We start from the raw sequence: 9,322 nt of genomic DNA, 5'->3' as shown, positions 1-9,322 counted from the left end.
TTGTGGCACAACATGGCAAATAGCCGCCATGGGAGTGCGCCAAACATCACATTTTCTTTTTCCTAAAGGGGGGGGGGGGCGCAGGTCCCAAACCCAGCTTGACCACCTCAGTTTGGAGTAACAGGCACTTCGGAAGCCGTCAATTAAGATGACTTACGATACAGTAACAAAGTGCGATGTGGGTACTTTGGTTAATGGAATGGATTCGACGCCACGATATGACTCATTGGCGCCAGTCCTTGCACCGCAAAGGACCTTACAAAAGACAAGTGTGGCTGCAGCTCGAGATCATCAGCAAGTGCTAGCGGTGGCAGCCTGCATCGATTACATGCGCGAACACTAACCTAAATGTCGAATTGGGTGCACAGGGAAACCGCAACCGTGAAAGGCCGTCATGCCTTCGGAGTTCCGTTCAGGGACGCCAGCCGCTCCGATAGCAAAGACGACAAAACGCCTGACGATTTGTCACGTGTGCCGTGCCTGTAAGCGCCGTGTTGTCTTCTCGCTGTTCACGCGAAACTCATTTCATGCCACGGTGTAGATTCGCTTTGCACGTATTTGCTGCGTTGTGTCGAACTCGAAACCACTACTATTCGTGTTAGTATAGGTGAATTAGCCACAGTGAGTTATGGTAGCGTTAATTAAGGCACTCGAACCCTAGACCTTTGACGGCAATCAAACCCAGGACTTTTGGTGTTCTTTAAGGTGAATTATGGTTAATTTAGCGAAGATGTTGCAAAACTACTGCTACATTTGCTGAGGGGGTTATTCAATATTCTTCTTTGTGGCGTCGGGCGTCGGCGCGTTGTTTCCGGTGACGCTGGGTATTGCGCGCATGTATTTGCCGCGCTTGTTCTGCATTGTGGCCTTCCCGGGAACGGCGTTGTCGGGTGGCAGCGCTATGGCGCATTGACTGTTGTTGGTAGTGCTCGTGAGCGCCCTGCTGCAGTTCCTTGCACTGCGCAGAGTCGTTGAGTTGTTTCTAACGATTTCTGTATTGACGCTGAGTCTCTACCTTTCTGCGCTACCGCTCTTCTTCACTAAGCGGCTACGGCCACCTTAGCGCCATTACAGTAAATGCGGCACGCACTGCTGTGGCACGACGCTTGCTCATGTCCATGCGGCCAGGTGTCATTGTCAGCCTTATCGAACATGCTCCGGCCTTTATACGTTATGCAATGCTTTACTGATAGTTCGAATGCTTGTTTAGAGCTTCTTCTTACTTAGGTTGAAGAAAGTGTAGCTCAATACGCCACCCTGTGGGACACCACTTCATGCGCCGTAGCTAGGAGTGCGGCCATCTTCTGTCTGCCCATAAAAGTGCATTCTCGTCAAGTGGTCGCGGATCCACTCATACATTCGACCACTGATTTCGAGAGCATCCAATGAATCGAGTATCGCTTCAGGTGTGGCAATATCGGACGCCCATTTCGCATCAAGGAAGATTGCCACTGCGTGCACAACGTGCATGACGTGACTATAAGGGCGGCGTATAGATGATGTGGGGACGAGAGGTGCAGTTTTTTAGGCTTGGCGAAGTACGCGGTAAGGACCAGTTTAAAGTGACAGCAGTTTTTCGAAGAGCCTCAACCGGTGCGTTGGAGCCCAGGGAAGGACGAGGGAACCTGGCTGAAAACGGTTGAGCCGGCGGCGGCTGTCTTATAGTGTGTTCGGCTGTGCTTGCAAAGTGGCTAATCGCTGGTGGGCACCTGACGAGTGTGCTCAGCTAGGAAGATGGCGTCATGGGCATAGTCATTGGTGCTAAGTGCAGAAGAACACCCTGCTGCCGCAGGGTGTTCGTAGGTAGAGCAAAATTGCGGCCGAACAGCATACAGAACGGCTAGAAACCGGTGACATCGTAGCGGGATGAATTGTAAGCCAACGTCATGAATCTTAGGCTCACGACCCAATCGCGGTGGTTGGGAGAAACATCCATCGACAACATGTCTGGAACCATGCGATTCAAACGTTATGTTAGCCCTTTAGTCCGTGGGCCAGTGGTAAACTCTGATAAGCTAGTTCTGGGTCGCGCACGATCCGAGAATGCCAGCAATCACTTTAGAAATAAATGGCGCGGCCTGTGTCCTTAAGAGTTGTTAAGTAGGGCCGGGATGAAGGATGACGTGGCACAGCAAAAGGCCGGCTACGTCAATCGCACAGCTGGTCGGGAGGGTGCGTGCGTGGTTTGCAACAATCGTTTGCAATCGTTTGCAACACCGGCCCGCTTTTATTCCCAAAATTAGACAGTCGCCCAGGCTAGTCAAGGCCAACGCGAAAAAAGGCGGCGTACGGGATGTTCAGGTCTCTAGGGTACCGCTAGGTAGAAGTGGCGCACGTCTTTCGACGTTAACAGAGGTCACACGAAGCGAGGTACTGGCACGCAGATTGGCACGGGGTCGGGCCAACAAATGCGGTGGTGTGTGCGATCATTTATCCGAAAAACGCCGGCTTTCCGTGACAATATTGCATTTTTCAATGCGAACGTGAATTCCACGCTACCGGTGTTTTGGGTCTCGAATCATGCGGAAAGCATAACTGTTGTAAGTGCTCCTCGAGAAGAATTTCAATGTAGAAAGCATCGATAAAAACAATCGTGAATTTTATATCATAAAATAGTCGACAACATAAGGTTCTGAGTGTTTGCAGCAAGCTTAGAATCCAAATAGCATTTATTTGCTTATTTCTTGTTTAATGTATGATTTGAACGAGTATTAATGGTTAATTTAAATGTCGTAAAGGTAAGTACGGATATAGATGAATATTGTTGCTTGCTGCAGGGGGACCCCGCCTTCCAGAAGGTCTGTTTCATCTGGTTAACAAGAGGGCACCTGGTAATAGAAGGAAATATTGAAGACTATAGGATATATTTCAGCCAGCTCGGAACATACTACGTGCCAGGAAGCCAACATCGAACCACACGTATCACCATTCACATTCTCTACCCCTGTCTGTGTAGATGTTGGTATCAAAATATCGTATAGACATGTCTGCTTAAATGGATTGAAGCACAAGATGTTCCGACACACAATAGAAAATCGCAAGTTGTTCCCCCGACCACACTGGATATTTAGGAGAGAGGTGTTCGGCACCTCTTCAATTAAAAGTAACCGTAATAAGGCACAATGGAAAATGCAGAAAATGCCGTTGATTCACAATTTTGTTAAGGCAATTAGGTAATCTTCAATTTAGTCTGAATTTCGGCGACATATACACTTTCAACAACCATAAATATCGCGGAAAGCCGCTACCATGGCACGCAATCAGTGCTATGAAAGGCCCGCCCTCAGATTGGAAACCTATTTATCCGGTTCTTCTGAAACGTTGACGCCACGATTTCAGTGACTTCTATCTAAGCCGCGGTGACAAAGACGAACACATTTCCAATAGTGTCTTTTGGAGAGTACTGTAAACAAAAGAAGAAGAAACAAAAGTGTCTCAAATCTAAACCAAATTCCAGCCGACGGCGTCAAATGCATGTCCAGCACTTTTGGTCAGACAGCGCTCCCCGAAGAAAGATTGTCAAGCGCGCCATATAAGCGACGGAGTAGAGGTGCGACACACACACACACACACACACACACACACACACACACACACACACACACACACACACACACACACACACACACACACACACACACACACACACACACACACACACACACACACACACACACACACACGCACGCACGCACACGCACACGCACATGCACACACGCACACACGCGCACACACACACGCGCACACACACACGCGCACACACACACAGACACACACACACTTATTCTAGATCAGCGGCACACGAACGTACACACACATTTTCTTGATCACTGTGCCTTAGTCGGTTTTCTTAGTAGGACCATGCTCGTATCATACGCTTCTTTCTGTGCAAAAGCTTGCATGTCGCATTACTTGGATATGCATTTATTGTCCTGATCGGTGGTCATCGAGACGCTAGGTATGCACGCAGATTCTCCTATCACCTCTGTTACTAAATTCCTAAGCATTTCTAGGCCTACGGAAAGAGAAATTTGTCAGTCACGTAAGGCAATGAATGGCTCACACCGCCGTAAGCAAAAAAAATATATATACCTGAGAGTCTACTGACATTGAAAATGATGCCTATTGATAACTAATCTACTGAATATGCATATGCAAGTGCATGCAATGCGCATATGCATGCGATGCATGCAATGAGCATGTGCATGCAATGAGACGTATAAGCTTTTGCATATAATGAAGCGACCTTGCACAGAAATTCGGGAGCTCTTTCCGACAGTGGTAGGCGCATGGCCACAGAGTTGGCAGACGACAGAGACAATGCGTGCTCTTTCACGTTTCCTAGGTGACACGGGCCTGGACTCACGCCTGTGATACCACTTGTGTAATGTGTCCTTCACCTCGTTCATCCCATTATCATCCCCCATTGTGACCCTTTTTTTTTTCCCTGTTCCCCTTCCCTTACGTAGAGTAGCAGGCCAGATGCTCCATTATCCGGCCGACCTCTCTACATTTTCCAGTCGTTAAAATACTTCTTCTTTCTTCGGGAGCTCTTTTGAATAATTAGATTTGTTGACGGACAGGAAAGATCCACGGAACCTTAGCCATAAACAGCTTCGCTGTAACATGCATCTGCACCAAAATTTCTCAAGACGTACACTAAACAACATACGTCCTGAATTTGAAATCACATTTTTTTTCATCAAATGTAAGCCGAAACAGCAGCCTAGCGCCATCCTATAGACGGCACATAATCGTGTGCTGAACAACTCACGGCGCCTTTGTCGTTCTAAGAGGGCCAGCATGCCTAACAGCGCCACATTCAAGCAGAAAGTGTTTTTTTATCTGCCGCAGGAACGCAATGCTGTACCCAAATAAAGTCCGCATTCCTCTGAAATTAGCTTCTGGAATATGGGTAGGTGAAATTTTTGTTGGAAGTCTCAAATTAGTGACCACTCAAGCATGGATGTGAAATCTCTCATTGGCATATCTTCCCGTGGTTATGTTAAGCGGCCCGTGTTGTTTCCAGTGCTTAACTCTGTGTCACCAAGAAGCATATTTCCTCCAAATCCTAGAGTATTCCAATAACAACGCAGTACCGCAAACATGTTACTCAGTATAGGCTTGTTGCATAGAAACGTATAGGTGAGTCCATAATATGACCCCCCTCCGTTGCCCTTCTTGTTCCTCCATCAGAGGTAACTGTGACCGTGCGCTGAGTTTTGGAATCGCAGAGCGCGGATACAGTCCCCAACACATTTGTCTAGAGCGTGGGTACAGTGAGCTTCAGTGTGTGTCAGCATTTTCTATGGTACGAAATTCTGGTTCAACAACTGCTTTGTTTTCTGCGCATCCGCTGCCAAACAAACTTGTCTACTAAAGTTGACGGCCTCAGAGGTGAGTGACGATACATGTGTGGTGATAAAACGTCACTTTTTTGCAGCTGATTAACCGGTGCTGTAAGTCTGTTCTTTGAGTAGGCTAGTTGATTTTGAGTTACGCAGTACAATGAATATAGAGACGCGCAAGCAGCATGGTGCGGCCGGCTTGACTACGCATGCTTGGCTGCGCTACGCATGAAAAAAAGCGTAAGCCGACTAGAAGCAGCTGCTCCTGCGGTGGACGAACAACGAAGCGTACTGCTCCCGCGCTCTAGACAAATGTGCTGAGCGTTGTACATGCCTTCTGCCGCAGACAAGCAAATGGTGCTCTGACCCCGAACCCCTGTATCGACCGGCGAGAGCTCTCAGGCAAGGGTAAGCTTTTACCAGCACTTTCTTTTCATACCTGTCTTCTGCGCTTTTGTCTCTTAGTGGTGTTTTAGACCTTGACAAAGCGGTCAAGCACAGCGAATGTAGCGACTCCATTCGCCAGCGGGGAAACGGGTCCAGGGCAGGTGTTTCAAAGTGAACTTTTCGATCCCGTCGGTCATCGCTGAGCCGAGAACAAACCGGACCTTTTTTTTTTGCCTGTGCTTGTTTCCAAACCATCTGCCCTCGTCGCAGTGATGTTTCGTACGCAGCTTGGGACTTCTGAAAAAGATAGCTGCCTTCAACCTCTCTTTTTTGTACTTCCTTACTTGATTTCGGTTATTCATCATGCACAGTACATTTGATACGGTTGCAATCGCTTTAAACTGCCTTCGATTTTTTACTGCCTGCCCAACTCCGCCATTCGTCACTTTATTCTTTCTTACCCATGTTATTGCGCTCTCTTTTCTTCTTTTTTTCATTATTCTATCAGTGTTGGCGTGCTCACTTTTATGCTTTTCGACTTTTCCTATCACTTGCAGTTATCCTGTGCCTAAGAAATTGTTTATGCTTGACACGACAATTTTATTTGCTTTTAGATACACTGGTAACACTGAATATTCTAATACAATGATTTCTGGGTTCTGCAGTGAGAAAATTTCACTACACAGTTATGCACCGCGAACTTTCTCCGATGTTTTGCGCATAAGCCTTTTTCTCGAAGGAAGATTAGCATCGTGCTTTATTTTAAATAGGTTGTCGTGTGCAAGGTTCCTAAACAAGTTACAAAGTCGATTCATCAATTCTATGTTGTGAGTGGAAAACCAAGTGACTACAAAAAAAAGAAGAGCTGCGCTTTGTTCTTTTCCGCGTTGTGCACGATAAGCTTTTTTGGGACTTCTTGCGTTTTGTATATTAAAATCCTCTATTCTTTCTGAGCCGTTAACGGCACATACATTTTCAGAAAGCAACGTGAGGTATTTAGTTCTCTTGTTTAAAGTCGGAAAAGAAAGCCAGATACTGCAAATACCTACGCTAGATATATACCCTACGTCTGCTGCATTTAAGGGCAATTTTAAAGCCAGATAGAGATGCCACGTGAAAAAGAAACACCTGTGTGTCACCAACCAAACACGATTCTTGATGCAGTGGTGTCATAAAGACGTATTGGCTCTAGTACTCGGACATCATTCGCCAAATTGATGCACCCTCCTTGCCAATGAAGAAAAAGGAGGGAGCTCGGACCAATAAGTTCTGTTTTGTGTTCCACATGTCCGTGCATTCAAACAGAAATACCTTCCACTTCACGACTTCTTCATACGCCTCTTCACGTCTCGTTACGGTGTACTTACTTTTCTCTCTGTTCACAGGTTGCTCTGTGCAACATAAGTTCATGCCCGTGCCTTATTCGTATCTTCGTGTGACGACCTTTCGCCTCATCGACTCGTTCGCTCAATCATCAAAACGGGCCACGTACTCGCCACGCGGACGCGCGCTGAGAAGAGTCAGCTCTGAGCTGCCGCAAAAAGCAACGATTCACGCTGTCTCACCCCCGCATAAAGGAGTCATTCTGCCTCGTCCCCTGATGTCTCCCCCTCTTCGCCCCAGCTGCAAGTTCCACCCGCAACTAAATTTCCGCACCAAGCCCTGAACAATTGCATTCCGGCGGGGAGAGGCAAACAATTTCTTTCTTTCATTGCTTTCTTTCTTTATTTATTTTCCTGTTTTTCTGTCTTTCTTGCTGTCTGCTTTCTTTCTTCCTTTCGTTCATTCATGCCCCGCGATTGATGCTCTTGCACGATTTGCGCTGAACATTGCCGCGGTACCAACAGACAAGAAACGAGAAACTGCCCCGTTGGCAAAAATTGGGGAACTCTGATGAAAGCCAGTTAAGCTATCGCGACGTCAGCAAAAAAGCACGACGCCCTTCGGCGCTGTCACCCGCAGTTGGCGTCTCTGCTTCGGGGCTAGGGCAGAAAAGTAAGGGGAAGCGAATACTGCATTTCCCCGCCTATAACCTGTGCCGTAGCTTCGGCGTTCACAATGCGGGGCTCACTGCCGGTACATTCTGCGTCGAAAGTTTACGGAGCATTTCGTTGCGCGCGAAATGCAAAAACGCTCCTGTAGATTTATGTGAATGTTGAATAACTCTAGGTGGTCAAAATTATACTGGAGTCCTCCATTACGGCGTGCCTCAAATTAAGTTTACGAAGCGTCGGCTAGGCAAAAAGAAAAAGAGAGAACGGTGAATTTTCGAGCAGTTTGTGACCGCAGCCACTAAAACCGCAAGACAGTGTTGTTGGTATATGCTAGTACACGCTCAAAAATCTGAATGTCAGGCTACGTGCTAAAGCTGCAGAGATATTAAGCCATTTCCGATGTCCCGTGTACCTTAAACTTTTCATGCAGGCTGTACGTTATCGCAAACTTTTGCTAGCTTATTCTATATTTTTGAACCTATACACTTTACTAGATTTTTTTATATGTACATACGTCTCCTTTTATTTAGCATAGTGCGTTTCTATCTCAGTGAACATGGCTTCACCTAGCAAGGTGGGCAAGGGGCAGCGGGGAAGGGGAATGCGTACAAGTGTGCTCACAACACACAGGAAGAAGCAGCGGCGTAAACGAAGGCAAAAGTAGTCACTGAACCTCATAAATTATGGTCCTCCCTAAAGAACAAAGCTTGCCTCTAAGGAATGGAACAGAACTTCAAACGTGAACGTCTGACGGCGCGAGGTACTATCGCCAAGTTCCTCGAATAACTTCTTTTGCGAGTCGTACCGAGAATACATAAACACAGTAAAAAATGTCTGGACGAAACTTTATCACACTTCGCAGCAAGAGCCACTTCTCTTCGTAATACTCTCTTACCGTTGAGGCAAGCACTGAATAAAACAAAGCGCACCACTCGTGTACCCCCCGAGAAAGAGCGTTAAACGAGCGACTTGCATACATTTCCGGTACGTTACGCCGCAGTCAGAAGCCGGAGTCTTAGGCTTCTATCACTAAGTAGCAGACCACGAGGCAAAGCCAGCGAAAAAAACAGACCACGGGGGTCTCCTCGTCATTTACCCAAGTTTTCTCTTTCTATAGAGCGTCTTCCCTCGCATAGCAACTGCAGGTAGCTAAGCAAAGCTGCAGTAAGGTGCATCTTTATTTTTTTTTGTTTAAATAGCATCTTCAACACTATTTTTTGTCCGTTTCCTGCGTTTTAGTTGTTAATGATGACCGACATCTCTTATTGTTAGAGAAAGTTTGCAATGCATGCCGTAACTCACGATGAAAATCGCTGTTTGTTTAGCAGGTTTGTTTCAACCGTGTGACGCGAGAAGTAAATTACGGGCTTAGGCAAACATGATCGCCCGAACATTGCGTTTATTCGTCGCTTCTATTTTCTTTCGGACTACGTCCATCCGAGCACTGTTACACAATACTACAACCCCTCAAGAAAGCACTAGCAACATGTATGTAGCATGTATTTCCACCTCGTAACATGTTTTATTTCCATAACAATTATATGGACACTCCAGGTGCATTTCTGCCTTCGCCGTGAGGTTCTGCATATAGTC

The 9,322-nt window shown here is 46.7% G+C and overlaps 1 long non-coding RNA gene across 2 annotated transcripts in view; it reads left to right on the top strand.

The window, feature by feature from the left end:
- Nucleotides 1–5,444: 5,444 nt before the first annotated feature.
- Nucleotides 5,445–9,322, top strand: part of LOC135917669 (uncharacterized) — a 107,975-nt gene continuing 104,097 nt past the window's right edge. Inside the window, exon 1 of one of the 2 annotated variants that reach the window (XR_011513981.1) lies at nucleotides 5,445–5,756. This is a non-coding gene — a long non-coding RNA (uncharacterized lncRNA). The remainder of the gene's footprint in view (nucleotides 5,757–9,322) is intronic. The other variant, XR_010569371.2, reaches the window with a different exon arrangement.

The sequence above is a fragment of the Dermacentor albipictus genome, chromosome 4 (assembly GCF_038994185.2).
Source record: "Dermacentor albipictus isolate Rhodes 1998 colony chromosome 4, USDA_Dalb.pri_finalv2, whole genome shotgun sequence".
NCBI lineage: Eukaryota > Metazoa > Arthropoda > Arachnida > Ixodida > Ixodidae > Dermacentor > Dermacentor albipictus.
This window is presented reverse-complemented; position numbering and strand designations above follow the sequence as displayed.